The 13,056-nt window shown below is 44.7% G+C and overlaps 1 long non-coding RNA gene across 1 annotated transcript; it reads left to right on the top strand.

Moving 5' to 3' along the window:
- The first annotated feature begins 12,172 nt into the window (after window positions 1–12,172).
- On the top strand, window positions 12,173–12,732 carry LOC129758489 (uncharacterized). Its single transcript, XR_008739999.1, has 3 exons — window positions 12,173–12,426; window positions 12,480–12,596; window positions 12,691–12,732. It is a non-coding gene; the product is annotated as an uncharacterized LOC129758489 (long non-coding RNA).
- Window positions 12,733–13,056: the final 324 nt, after the last annotated feature.

Genomic DNA, 13,056 nt, shown 5'->3' with positions numbered 1-13,056 from the left:
CGTCGTAATTCCATCCGAAACCCACTTTAGGTTGTGGGCCCGGGACGTTTTCGTTAGTTTTCGATTGTTGCGTTGACCGGACAGTAAAAAGTGATCGGAATGGAAGAAGATAGTCGCATTGATCGGTACCATTTGGCGCTGCTGGATGGCTCCAATTTCCCAGCTTGGAAGTATAGGATGAGGGTGCTTTTGGAAGAGCACGACCTCTTCCAGTGTACAGAAGAAGAAGCTGCGGATGTAGAAGAACTGCAAGAAGATGCAGAAGATCCGCCGGAGATGCGACAACGGAAGAAAGCTGCGCTGGTGGCGCGCTTGAAGAAGGAACGGAGATGCAAGTCGTTCATCATCAGTAGAATCCACGACTCCCAGTATGTCCAGGAGTTGGACACTCCGAAGATGATTTGGGATGCATTGGCGCGGGTTTTCGAAAGACGAAGCCTGGCCACCCGGATGCATCTGTTGCGAAAAATGGTGTTGCTCAAGTACGAGAGCGGAACACTGCAAGAACATTTTTTAGTGTTTGATAAGCTGGTGAGAGGGTATCGTGCGACGGGTGCCTTGATGGATGAAGTCGATGCAATCTGTCATTTACTGCTTACGTTGGGACCGTCATTTTCCACAATCGTTACGGCGTTGGAAACCATGCCGGAGGACAAGTTGAGTCTTGAATTTGTGAAATGCAGATTGCTCGACGAAGAAGTGAAAAAGCGAGGGCTAGGTATCGAACAGTGTACCCCTAAAATTGAACGTGCGGCATTTTCGGGTAGTAAGCAGAGTAAGAAGAAACCCATGAAGTGTTTTGGCTGTGGTGTTGTCGGCCATAAAATTGCTGAATGCCCGAAGAAGGGGAAAGAGAAGAAGTTTGAGAAAAACTGTTCGAAAGCCCATATTGCTGATCGCAATGATGGTGTGTGTTTTGTTGGCCAACGTGCTGGAGACGTGATCGAAGAAAACAAAGTGTTGTGGTACACCGATTCCGGATGTTCGGATCACATAGTGAATGATAGGTCACTGTTCACGGATTTGGAACCATTGAAGAGTCCAGTGGAGATTGCCATCGCCAAGGACGGAGAGATGCTTGTTGCGAAGCATTCGGGAACCGTGAAAGTGTTGTCTAAAGTGAACGGTGAACATATTGACTGTACTGTGAAAAATGTACTGTACGTGCCTGAATTACGATGCAACCTCTTTTCGGTGATGCGTGTCGATGAAGCTGGAATGAAAGTGACCTATCAGAATGGAAAAGTTGTGATCTATCGTGGAAAGGAAGCAGTCGCGTGTGGTACGCGGCAAGGGAAGCTGTATCGCTTGGATCTAGTGCGTGTTGCGAGTAATGCAAGTTCGTCGATGTTGTCGTGCGGTAGAGTTCCGCAAGAACTCGAGTTGTGGCATCGGCGGTTCGGCCACTTAAACGCGAAAAGTCTCCAACAGCTCATCCGCGGGGAGCAAGTGACTGGACTAAAAGTGAATAGCGTCGGGAAAAAGGACGAAGCGATAGTCTGTGAATCGTGCCTCGTTGGCAAGCAGACTCGGAAGCCGTTTGCTGTGCGGAATGCAAAACGGTCGTCGCGGGTGCTGGAGCTCATCCACTCGGATGTATGTGGGCCCATTTCGCCGGTCGGATTAAACGGTGTGAAGTACTTTGTAACTTTTATCGACGATTGGAGTCATTTTACTTTCGTGTATTTGATCCAATCGAAAAGTGAAGTCTTCGAGTGTTTCCGGGACTATGAAGCGAGAGTGACCGCGAAATTCGGACAAAAAGTGAGTCGTGTGCGTTGCGACAACGGCGGTGAGTACCGCAATCGTGAGTTCGAATTGTTCTGCAGTCGGCGTGGAATTCAAATGGAGTGGACGGTTCCATATACCCCCGAGCTCAACGGAGTGAGCGAAAGAATGAACCGTACTCTCATCGAGAAGGTTCGATCGATGCTCGACGATTCTGGTGTGGATCAGCGGTTTTGGGGCCAAGCGGTTGAAACGGCTGCTTACTTGACAAACCGGAGCCCGTCGAATGCTCTCGAACAGGATGTGACCCCATCTGAAATGTGGGAAGGCAGGAAACCGGATGTAGCCAAGCTGCGTATGTTTGGATGTGATGTTCGCGTTCATGTGCCCAATGAATTGCGACGAAAGCTTGACAACAAAGTGTGGAAAGGTGTATTTGTTGGTTACGCCCACACTGGCTACCGAGTTTGGAATCCGGAAAGTGAGAAAATAGTCCATGCTCGTGATGTGGACTTCATCGAATCTCGACGGGTCAAGCCCAGCCCAAGAATCGAGAACGATTCTTTCCTGCGTATTTGTGCAAGCGATGAAGAGTCTGTGCACGAAACCGAAGAGCCGGAGAATGAGTATGAAAGTACTAACGACGAGTCGTTTGTCGATGCAGAGCCCGGTCAGTCAGAGGATGAACCGGAACAGAATCCGAGCGAGGCTGCGAGGCCGCAGCGTGAACGTAAAGCTCCGAAATGGCACGAAGACTTCGAGGTGGAGTACGCTGCTTTCGCTTTGAACGCGATGAGTTATGTGGAAGACCTGCCAACCACAATCGCGGATGCGAGAGAGCGAAGCGACTGGGACCAATGGAAGACGGCGATAGACGAAGAAATGAATAGTTTGGTCAAGAATAAAACCTGGACCTTGACTCAACTACCGAAGAACCGTTCCGCTATTACCAGCAAATGGGTGTTCAAGGTAAAGCGTGGCCTGAGCGGTGAGCCCGATCGGTATAAAGCCCGTCTAGTCGCTAGAGGATTTAGTCAAAAGCGCGGTTTTGACTACAATGAAACCTATTCCCCCGTTGCCAAACTCGACACCTTGCGTGTGGTTCTAGCTGTGGCTAACCACGAAAAGATGGTTGTACATCAAATGGATGTTCGTACGGCCTTCTTGAACGGAACACTGAGTGAGGAGATTTATATGGTGCAACCCGAAGGTTTTACGAAAGGAGTTGACCTTGTCTGTCGTCTTGAAAAGTCAATATATGGGCTAAAGCAGGCGTCGAGAGCATGGAATGAGCGATTCCATAGTTTTGTGGAAGGTCGTCTTGGATTCCAGCGAAGCACTACCCGAATAGCAAGGACCATGGTTTTAAAATAACCGAACAATGATTTCCAATTTAACAATCAACTTTATCGTAGTATCTAAATATCTTTTAACCGCATTTAATTATGAAATCACCATAATTTTCAAAGTTACTGTGAAGAACACCGTTTATTCAAAATATTTCATAGTTTCCAAAAATGACAGAAGCACGGTATTACGATAATTTTCTTGTGATTATCATTGTTACAATGTACTTCATGGTAAAATCAAAATCCAAACGTAGTTTAACTTAGGCAACTTATTCATATTTACAATTAACCGTGTAGAAGCCAAAGTTTACGCGCGCCATTTTTCATCCGGAAGATTTTCTTGTGATCGGAACACTTTCGTTCAGAATTAGTAAATCCGGACAAATTAGGTTATTTTGAGTGATTATGACAGATCGGAAAGCGATGCGCAAATCGGCGGTGGTGGTAGTAAGTACTTTTCTTGGATATTTTTTGATTAATAGACTAATAAAACCTAAAAAAAATATTTCTTTCTAGATGCTGACGCAGTTTGAAATTCCGGCGAGGACACCTTACATTGGCAGAGTTGAACCAGGAGGTCCGGATCAAAACGTTAATGAATTCTATATTCGGGGCCTGATGCTTGAAGACGAATAGGAATTCGAATTATTTCCTCGGCTAATGATGGCTTGCCGAGCGCCGGTATCATTGCAGATGGTCCGTAAGGAAAATTGACAACCGGTACATTATGTGAGCCCAAGGACCTGGTTCTAGTGCGGAAAAAATGTTGATAAAACTTCTACAAACATCATGAAAAGCAATAAAATATTGAAAAGCAAAAAATAAAATTTCTTTTGATATAAATAGAAAATTTTTGTTCTTCATTGTAAACCATGAAATTGTATGGTAAAAACAATATGTACGTACCATGAATAAACCCTTATTTCCATCTTCGTTAAAACAATGGAAATAAACGTACATTCATGGTTTTATTATGAAAAACTGGAAGCTGTAAGAACCATGAATTTTATATTTTTTAGCTTTCCAATGTATGGGAAATCGCCATTTTTTTCATGGTCACGCTGCATAACAATACCCCTTTTTCATGGTTATTTTGGCCAAAACGATGAAATGTATGGTCGTAAACTATGAATTCCAATGTGCATTCACGGTATCGTGGACGATAATAAGCAACCATAAAATTTATCGTTTGTGAATATTGAATTCATGGTTTTTTCATCGTACAATTCTATTCGGGTAGTGATCAGTGCTTGTATATGCGCAAGGTAGGACGAGATCGAGTCTTCCTTGTGCTGTATGTGGACGATGTCGTAGTGGCTGGCGACTCGTTGAAAGCGGTCAAAGCGGTGAAGAATTGTTTGTCTAGTGAATTTGAAATGACTGACGAAAACGAAATTCAGTCGTTTCTTGGTATACTGATCGAGCGTGACGTAGCTAGTGGTGTGACTAAGTTTAGTCAACAGAAATATCTGGAGAATTTGTTGCGGAGATTCCGAATGGAGGACTGTAAGCCCGTGAGCACTCCCATGGAATCGCGACTCAAGCTGCGTAAAGGTGTCGAAGAGAACAGAACAGACAAACCATACCGTGAGCTCGTAGGATGCTTGACGTATGCATCGCTAACGACTAGACCCGACTTGGCTGCAGCGGTGAATTTCTTCAGCCAGTATCAAAGTTGTCCGAGCGAAGAACATTGGACTTATCTGAAGAGAATCCTTCGTTACATCAAGGGAACGCTTGATTGGAAACTGGTGTACAAATACAACAGTGCTGCACCAGAGTTGGAAGTGTTTACGGATGCGGACTGGGCGAACGATCCGTGTGACCGGCGATCCATTAGTGGCAGCATTTACAAAGTTTTTGGTTGCACTATTGGATGGATGACACGAAAGCAGCAGACGATTGCTCTTTCGTCTACCGAGGCTGAATTGACCGCATTATGTAACGCAGCGTGCCACGAGATTTGGTTGGTAAGAGTCCTGGAGGATCTTGGAATAACTCCTGATGCCCCCGTCGTTTTCTATGAGGACAACCAATCGACGATACGTGTGGCTGAGGACTCAAAGGATCACGGACGACTGAAACATGTAGATGTTAAGTACCATTTTCTAAGGGACCTCGTCAAGCGGAACAGGATCTGCTTGAAATTCCTTCGATCTGAAGACCAAACGGCGGATTTGATGACTAAAGGTCTGCCGAAGGGTGCGTTCTGGCGTCATTGTGCTGGCATTGGGCTGGTACGAAGCAGCGTTTGAGGGGGAGTGTTAGGATTATTAATCTGGCAACCTAGTTCGTCCCTACTAAGAACGCCTCTACTGTTTTTCTTCACTGTCACTTGTAAACAAAGAGCTGAATACAAACCACGTTTTTCTTGTTAGCTCCGCGTTTTTATTTCCGTCGTAATTCCATCCGAAACCCACTTTAGAAAGAGCATTCTAATCAAAGAGCGCCCTGTGTTTCAGTCATACACCTCAGAGTAAAGAAGGAAAAAAATATTTAGACTTCCACCACACAACGTAGAAGAAATATAAACAATTTCTACTCCGCTACCATGGGTCGATTCACGATGACGTATTCTCCCTTTTGTGGTGACAGTTCGCACGTCCTGTTTACAAAATTTAACGAACGAGAAATGGGGTGCGGCGAAATTTTTCGTGTAGATGCACGGTCAAGAAATTTAACTCAAAACTCAGTTTAAGGATAGCAAAAAACCAAGTTCCATTTTGTGAATTAAATTTAGCGCATTTTTTGGTTTCTCATGTTTATCTCTTTGAAAATGAACAGAAAGTTGAAAATTCGTAAAAAAAATCGAAAATGAGGTTTGTTTATTAAAATGTTTCAACATGTTTTCAAACCCCTTCTTCAACGAATTTGTTTTGGACCAACCCACTTTGCATTGAATATTCTGGGAAAGCGCGTCTACTTGAAATAAAAAAATTCCATCAAATGTCCAAATGTGGAAACTTCTAAAGAATTCCAATGTGCCGAATCGATTGTCCGGAAATTTCTTGTTATTTTGACCGGAAGCTGTAAAACAAATGCACATACTTATACGACAACACTATTCAGGGACAGAAGAATCTAATAAAGGAAAATTCTCCGGAAAACATTCCGAAAGAAAAGGCTTAACTATTTTAAATTTTAACGATATGATATTTTCGAGGAATAAAAATAACGCCAGTTTAACCACTAATCACACTGACACGAGACTTATAGAACAAAATTCCTCCCAGTTTTTGGCTAGAAGCCTCTTATCGTCGACATTGCGCGGCAGCAATTCGAGCATGAAAATTTTACTGGTATCGACATTTTCGAGCAGCGCCAAAAACCAAAATCGAGTGTCCAGTCAGTGGTCAGTGGTTTAACTTTTAAGTTTAAGTTCATCTATTTCAGCTGGATTAACAAACAAAATGATTGATTTTTAATTATTTGATACTGAAAACATCTAATTTTCTTTTTAATTTTTTTGTCCCAAAATTGAGCTGAGTACTTTTGCTAAAAACGTGTGAATGAGAATTATGAGGACCGAAATGTTTGCTTTGTCCTCTCAGCGTGTAGAATTGGAAAATAAGGAATCAAAACAGGAATCGCGAAATGTCAAAACCAGTGAGGCCAAGCAGTGCGTGAATCGACCTATGCCCACTGCTGTTAGCTATTTTGCATTCTTTTTTTTTTTGCAAAAGGTAGCGTTCGAAGAAGAGGTGACAGGTGGTTTCATCAAAAAAATCAGGACACCGCGAAGAACAAAAACCAGGATTTTTCAGGAACCCAGTAGACCCCAGGAAATGAAATGCAGCTCTTCTTAGATTGCATAAATTAAGGCGAAATAGCGGTGCAGTATACGCCTTAATTTATGCAACAGAAGAGGTATGAAGTTAGATGGCTTTTAGTTTAAACCGAAAGACACCGTTCAAATTGTTGAGAGTGCAAACCCTGCGTACATCTCTAATTGCGCTCCCCTTCGATGACGCTGAATGCGTCCCTGTTTTTATCGCAGCTGTCAAATGCTGCTAATGGACTGTTTCCGTTTTTGTTAACACTCTTAAATTAGACCTCGAACAATAAACACGTTTCTTTTTGTTAACGCGAGTGTCCGAGTATTATTTTGTTCTCCGTCGTCCGAATTGCTCATAACACTTTAGGTTATCGGCCCAGGAACCGCGAGTTGCGCGTAAAAGTGTCGGGAATGATGGATGAGGAGAAAAGTGATCGATTCTTGTTGCCCTTGATGGATGGGTCGAACTTCAGCGCGTGGAAGTTCCGGATGTGGGTGCTGCTGGAGGAACGTGATCTCCTCGCATGCATTGCCACGGAAGCGGCTGATGTTGAGGCTCTTTGGGAGCAGGAAGGTGATACGGCGGCTGAGCGAAAGCAACGGGAGGTGGCTCTCGAGAAGCGCCAGAAGCAGGATAGAAAGTGCAAGAACTTGCTGGTATCCAGAATCCACGATACGCAGCTGGAATATATACAGGAACATGCAACACCGAAAGCTATTTGGGATGCATTGATTCGTGTATTCGAACGCAAAAGTATTGCCAGCCGGATGTACCTCTACAGGCAGATACTGAACCTGCGATTCGACTCGGGCAGCCTCCAGGAACATTTCCTCAAATTCGATCGCCTGGTGCGGCAATATCGTGGAACCGGTGCAGTGCTGGCGGATTTAGATGTGATTTGCCATCTACTGGTCACCCTTGGATCGGCATTTTCGACAGTCGTCACCGCCCTCGAGACGATGCCCGAGGAAAACCTGAATCTGGAATTTGTCAAATGCCGCTTGCTCGACGAGGAGATAAAACTCAGAGGAAATGGTGTTGAGTTGGAATCCCCAAAATCGTCTGGAGCAGCTTTCGTTGGATCGAAGAAGCCTCGCAAGAAGAAGAAGCCGCTAAGGTGCTACGGATGCCAAGAAGAAGGACACAAAATTTCGGAGTGTCCAAAGCAGCAGTCCTACCGAGGCACCAAGCAGGAGAAGCCGAAATCTAAGGCAAATTTGGCAAACGCGAAAACAGTTTCGTTTGTCACTTTGACCGGCAAGAACGATTTTTCGGGACACCGGCGAGTGCTGTGGTTTATTGACTCGGGGTGTTCAGATCATTTAGTGAAAGACAAGTACCTGTTCCAAGAAATGAAACCCCTGAAGAAACCTGTGGCAATCGCGGTAGCCAAAAACGGCGAGTCAATTGAAGCTCGGTACATCGGGACAGTGCGTTTGTTTTCGGTAGTAAATGGCGAGTGTATTCCGTGTGAAGTAAACAATGTACTTTACGTGCCATCGTTGCGGTACAATTTGTTCTCCGTGCTGAGCGTCGAACGGAAAGGCATGAGAGTTGTGTTCGATGACGGGAAAGTTGAAATCTGGAACAATTCCGAACTCGTTGCAACCGGGTCGCGTCGCGGCAAGTTATACGAACTGGACTTTTATACCGAAGAAGAGTGCCAAAGTGAATCGTTGTTGGCTTGCGGTCGGATCGCGAAAAGTTTGGAACTGTGGCATCGTAGATTCGGACATGTAAACAACCATCAGCTCGAACAGCTGATCCGTAAAAATATGGTGCACGGTTTACCGGTCGCGGAGTGTGACGTTTCGGACAAAAGTGTCGTAGTGTGCGAGCCATGCATCGTTGGCAAACAAACGCGTCAACCCTTCGCGTCGTTTGAGGGTAAACGATCGTCGCGAATTCTGGAGTGCGTTCACTCAGATGTGTGCGGGCCAATTAAGCCGGTTGGTCGGAACGGTGAGCGGTTTTTCGTGACGTTCACAGACGATTGGAGTCACTTCGCCATGGTGTACCCGATGCGGCAGAAGCGGGAGGTGCTTGAGTGTTTTCAGCACTACGAAGCTTTGGTGTCGGCAAAGTTTTCGGCCAAGATTTCCAGATTCAAATGCGACAATGGAGGAGAATACCAAAACAAGGCTTTTATGGAGTTTTGCCGTCGGAAGGGGATACAGGTTGTGTTCACTGTGCCTTATACCCCTGAACAAAACGGCACGAGCGAGAGGATGAATCGTACCCTCGTCGAGCGTGCTAGGGCGATGTTGCAGGACGCGAAAATTGATAAGCTGTTTTGGGTGGAAGCGGTCGAGACCGCTGCGTACGTTGTGAATCGGTGTCCGACGAGAGCCAACGATTGCGACAAGACGCCTGCTGAGCTGTGGGAAGGACGAAAGCCGGACGTGTCAAAACTGAGAGCTTTTGGGTGCGTCGTATACGTCCACATCCCAAAGGAACGCCGCAAGAAATTGGATGCGAAGGCGTGGAAGGGAATATTCGTCGGATATTGCCCCGCTGGATACAGAGTATGGAATCCTGCAACAAAATCAGTGGTTCCGGCTCGAGACGTCGATTTCCTGGAGACGGCGGTTCCGGTTGGAGAGCTGAAGCAGCAGAACAGTGATGAGGTAGTATACCTCGAAGAAAACAGTGATAAAGAAGAAGAAAATAGTGGTAAAGAAAAAGACAACAGTGCTAAAGAAGGAGAAAACAGTGCTAAAGAAGAAGAAAACAGTGTCCAAGAAGATTGTACTAGTGAATATGAAGAAGATGAACTGTTCTCTAGTATAATCGAAGAAGATGCGGAAGAGGAATCGGAGATCACCGGAAGTGGCTCTGGTGGTAGGTCGGTTCGAGTACGTAAAGCCCCTGTGTGGCATCAGGACTACGAAGTGGATGCTAGTTTTGCCTTAAATGCACTGTCGTATGTGGAGGACCTCCCAGAGTCACTGTGCGAGATGCGGAAGCGTAGCGATTGGGCTTTGTGGCAGCGGGCGATGCAAGACGAGATGGATTCGTTGGAGCGAAACGGAACGTGGACCTTGTCGAAACTGCCGGAAGGAAGAAGCGCCATATCGTGCAAATGGCTTTTCAAAGTGAAGCCAGGTGAAGATGGGCAACCAGCTCGGCACAAGGCGAGGCTGGTCGCCAGAGGGTTCAGCCAGAAGCGAGGATTTGATTATTTGGAGACATACTCCCCAGTGGCCCGGCTAGACACGTTGCGAGCAGTGTTAGCGTTGGCAAATAGTGCAGGAATGGTCGTCCATCAAATGGACGTAAAGACGGCTTTCCTAAATGGTGATTTGTCAGAAGAAATATACATGTGTCAGCCAGAAGGCTTTGTGAAAAAGAAAGATCTTGTCTGCCGATTGAATCGCTCGCTCTATGGACTGAAACAAGCTTCGCGACAGTGGAATGAACGCTTTAACGCATTCGTGAAGAAAATTGGGTTTATCCGAAGTGCAAATGACCTCTGTCTGTATACACGCGATACCGGACCAGATCAGGTGATCATTGTTATTTACGTTGATGATGTGCTAGTGGTCAGTCCGTCTGAAAAACTTGTCCGGAGTGTGAAAGTGTGTCTCGCGAAGGAGTTTGAGATGACTGACGTGGGTGAAGTCCGTCATTTTCTAGGAATGAAGATAGAAAGGGACAAGTCGAAGAAAGTCCTACGTATCACCCAGCGTCGTTACCTGGAAAGCCTCCTTTCTCGTTTCCAGATGGAGAACTGCCGTCCAATCGCTACGCCCATGGAGAACCGTCTCAAGTTAGCGAAAGGAGAAGAATCCAAGAGGACCACACAACCGTATCGTGAACTCGTAGGGTGTGTCATGTACGTGTCGCTTACGTCCCGGCCGGACTTGGCTTCTACCGCCAATTATTTCAGCCAGTTCCAGGCCTGCCCTAACGAAGAGCACTGGGTGCAGCTACGTCGTGTGCTCCGATACGTGAAAGGTACACTGAATTATGGATTGGTGTATGAAGCAAGCATCGATGGCCCGATGCTGGAAGTTTATACGGATGCTGATTGGGCCAGTGACATTGTGGATCGTCGCTCGGTGCCTGGCGCCGTTTTCAAGTTGTTTGGTGCCACGGTGAGCTGGATCGCTAAGAAGCAGGCAACTGTATCTCTGTCCTCAACGGAAGCCGAGCTGGTTGCCCTTTGCAAAGCTGCGTGCCACGGCCAGTGGTTGATCCGAGTCTTGAAGGATTTGGGACTATCCGTCGTTGAACCAGTTCCGTTCCACGAAGACAATCAGTCGACTATAAAGATCGTTTCCAACCCAAAGGATACAGGTCGCTTGAAACATATTGATGTCAAGCATTTCTTCGTACGAGATTTGGTTGAGAGCGGATGCATCAAGGTCGACTACGTTCCATCAGCAGAACAGCAGGCGGACATCTTAACCAAGAGTCTTCCTGCCCCGGCATTCAGGAGATTGCGTGCCAGTCTAGGATTGGCTGACTGCAGTGTTTGAGCGGGCGTGTTGAGAGTGCAAACCCTGCGTACATCTCTAATTGCGCTCCCCTTCGATGACGCTGAATGCGTCCCTGTTTTTATCGCAGCTGTCAAATGCTGCTAATGGACTGTTTCCGTTTTTGTTAACACTCTTAAATTAGACCTCGAACAATAAACACGTTTCTTTTTGTTAACGCGAGTGTCCGAGTATTATTTTGTTCTCCGTCGTCCGAATTGCTCATAACACTTTACAAATATCATCTGAACCGAAGATTATCATTGGTTTAAGAGGTTAAACTGTTTTTATTACAAAACCAATTGCAATTAAGGTGCGCAACAGATTTTTCCGGAGAAGGGAATTCTCTTCATCAGCGGATGTGAATGCTCTCACTCACTCTTATGTGTTGACAATCTCACTCTTCATTTCAGTGCGATTTATCTCTCCCCGCACCGATTGGGGGAGCAGACGAAAAAAATTGCACTCTCTTTCACTGGACAAGCCGATCTGAGGAGTTTTGCCACCCATGCTTGTAAGGAATATTTACGGCGTTTTCGTAAATTGAGTTTTTGGGTGATGCATCGATTTTTTTTTGGCAGATGTCAAACCACCTTCCAATGCTTTTGCATACGGTTTGTTTAATTGACGAACGCCAGCATCGATAGAAAAAAATCACTTCGATAGAAAAAAATCAATTTTTTTTCTGGGATTTTTATCCTGTAGGATGATTCATCCCTAATAGAAAGAAAAAAAATCAATTTACGAACACGCCGTTAAATTCAAATAGTATAGCAGGTGTAAACACGGATAAAAAACTTTACAGGTTGTTATCAAAATTCGTATGGTTGGCTTTTCTATATCACTGATTTTTGGTTGAACCCATAATATTGCTAAATCTACATCGATGACTACGAATAAACTAGCGTTGCTCTAAAGTTGTTTTGGCTATCGAGGATTTCTCATCTGCTCATCGCTAATATAAACTAACATATGGCGGATTTGGCTATTTTAATCAGGTCAACTTAAAGATTCTAGATGTTAGTTTTTGAATGGCACAAAAACAGAAGATGGTGGGAGTTATTTTTTCGAGGAAACACATCAGAAAGCGAAAATGTAAGTTCAATTTGTTGTGTAAATTGATTTGTTCTACTAACAGTTGTTTTCAGTTTCAGATTCATCCGCTGGGACATATATGTTGAAGCGCGCATACTTTGATCCCGCTAGGCCGAAGCAATGGGAAAAAAACAAAATCCCCCAGAATATTTCCAAATCAGTTTTAACACGTAAGTAATTTGATATCTTTTTAATATTCATCATGTTCTCTCGGTTGAAAAAAAACGATTTAGATTTTGACGATTTTTTCAAATTTTGTTTCAGGTTTCGCGCAAGTCTCAAAAAAATCCTTCTGGAAACGGCGGAGCAGCAGCATCAATTGCATTCAAAAATATGCCACTAAAGTGATATATGATTAAATTTAAAAAAAAAACATATTTCTCATTACAAATAAAAAGGAAAAACAATGCATTTAACTGCTCAAATTGATTTTTTTAAATATTTGAATCTACAATTTCCGACATTCATGGGGAGCAGTAATACAGTGGTAATACGGTAAAAACAGCCATACAAATGATTGACTAAAAATTCCTGTTGGATTATCGAAGCTGATGCGATCGCTAAATCAGCCATTTATCCATTTGTGGCAACGTATAATCAGATTGTTGGCTTGAATGTATTTTCGGGTCA

Source organism: Uranotaenia lowii, chromosome 3 (genome assembly GCF_029784155.1).
Source record: "Uranotaenia lowii strain MFRU-FL chromosome 3, ASM2978415v1, whole genome shotgun sequence".
NCBI classification, from domain to species: Eukaryota; Metazoa; Arthropoda; class Insecta; order Diptera; family Culicidae; genus Uranotaenia; species Uranotaenia lowii.
The sequence above is the reverse complement of the archived record's forward strand: the minus strand, read 5'-3'. Positions and strand labels throughout refer to the sequence as shown.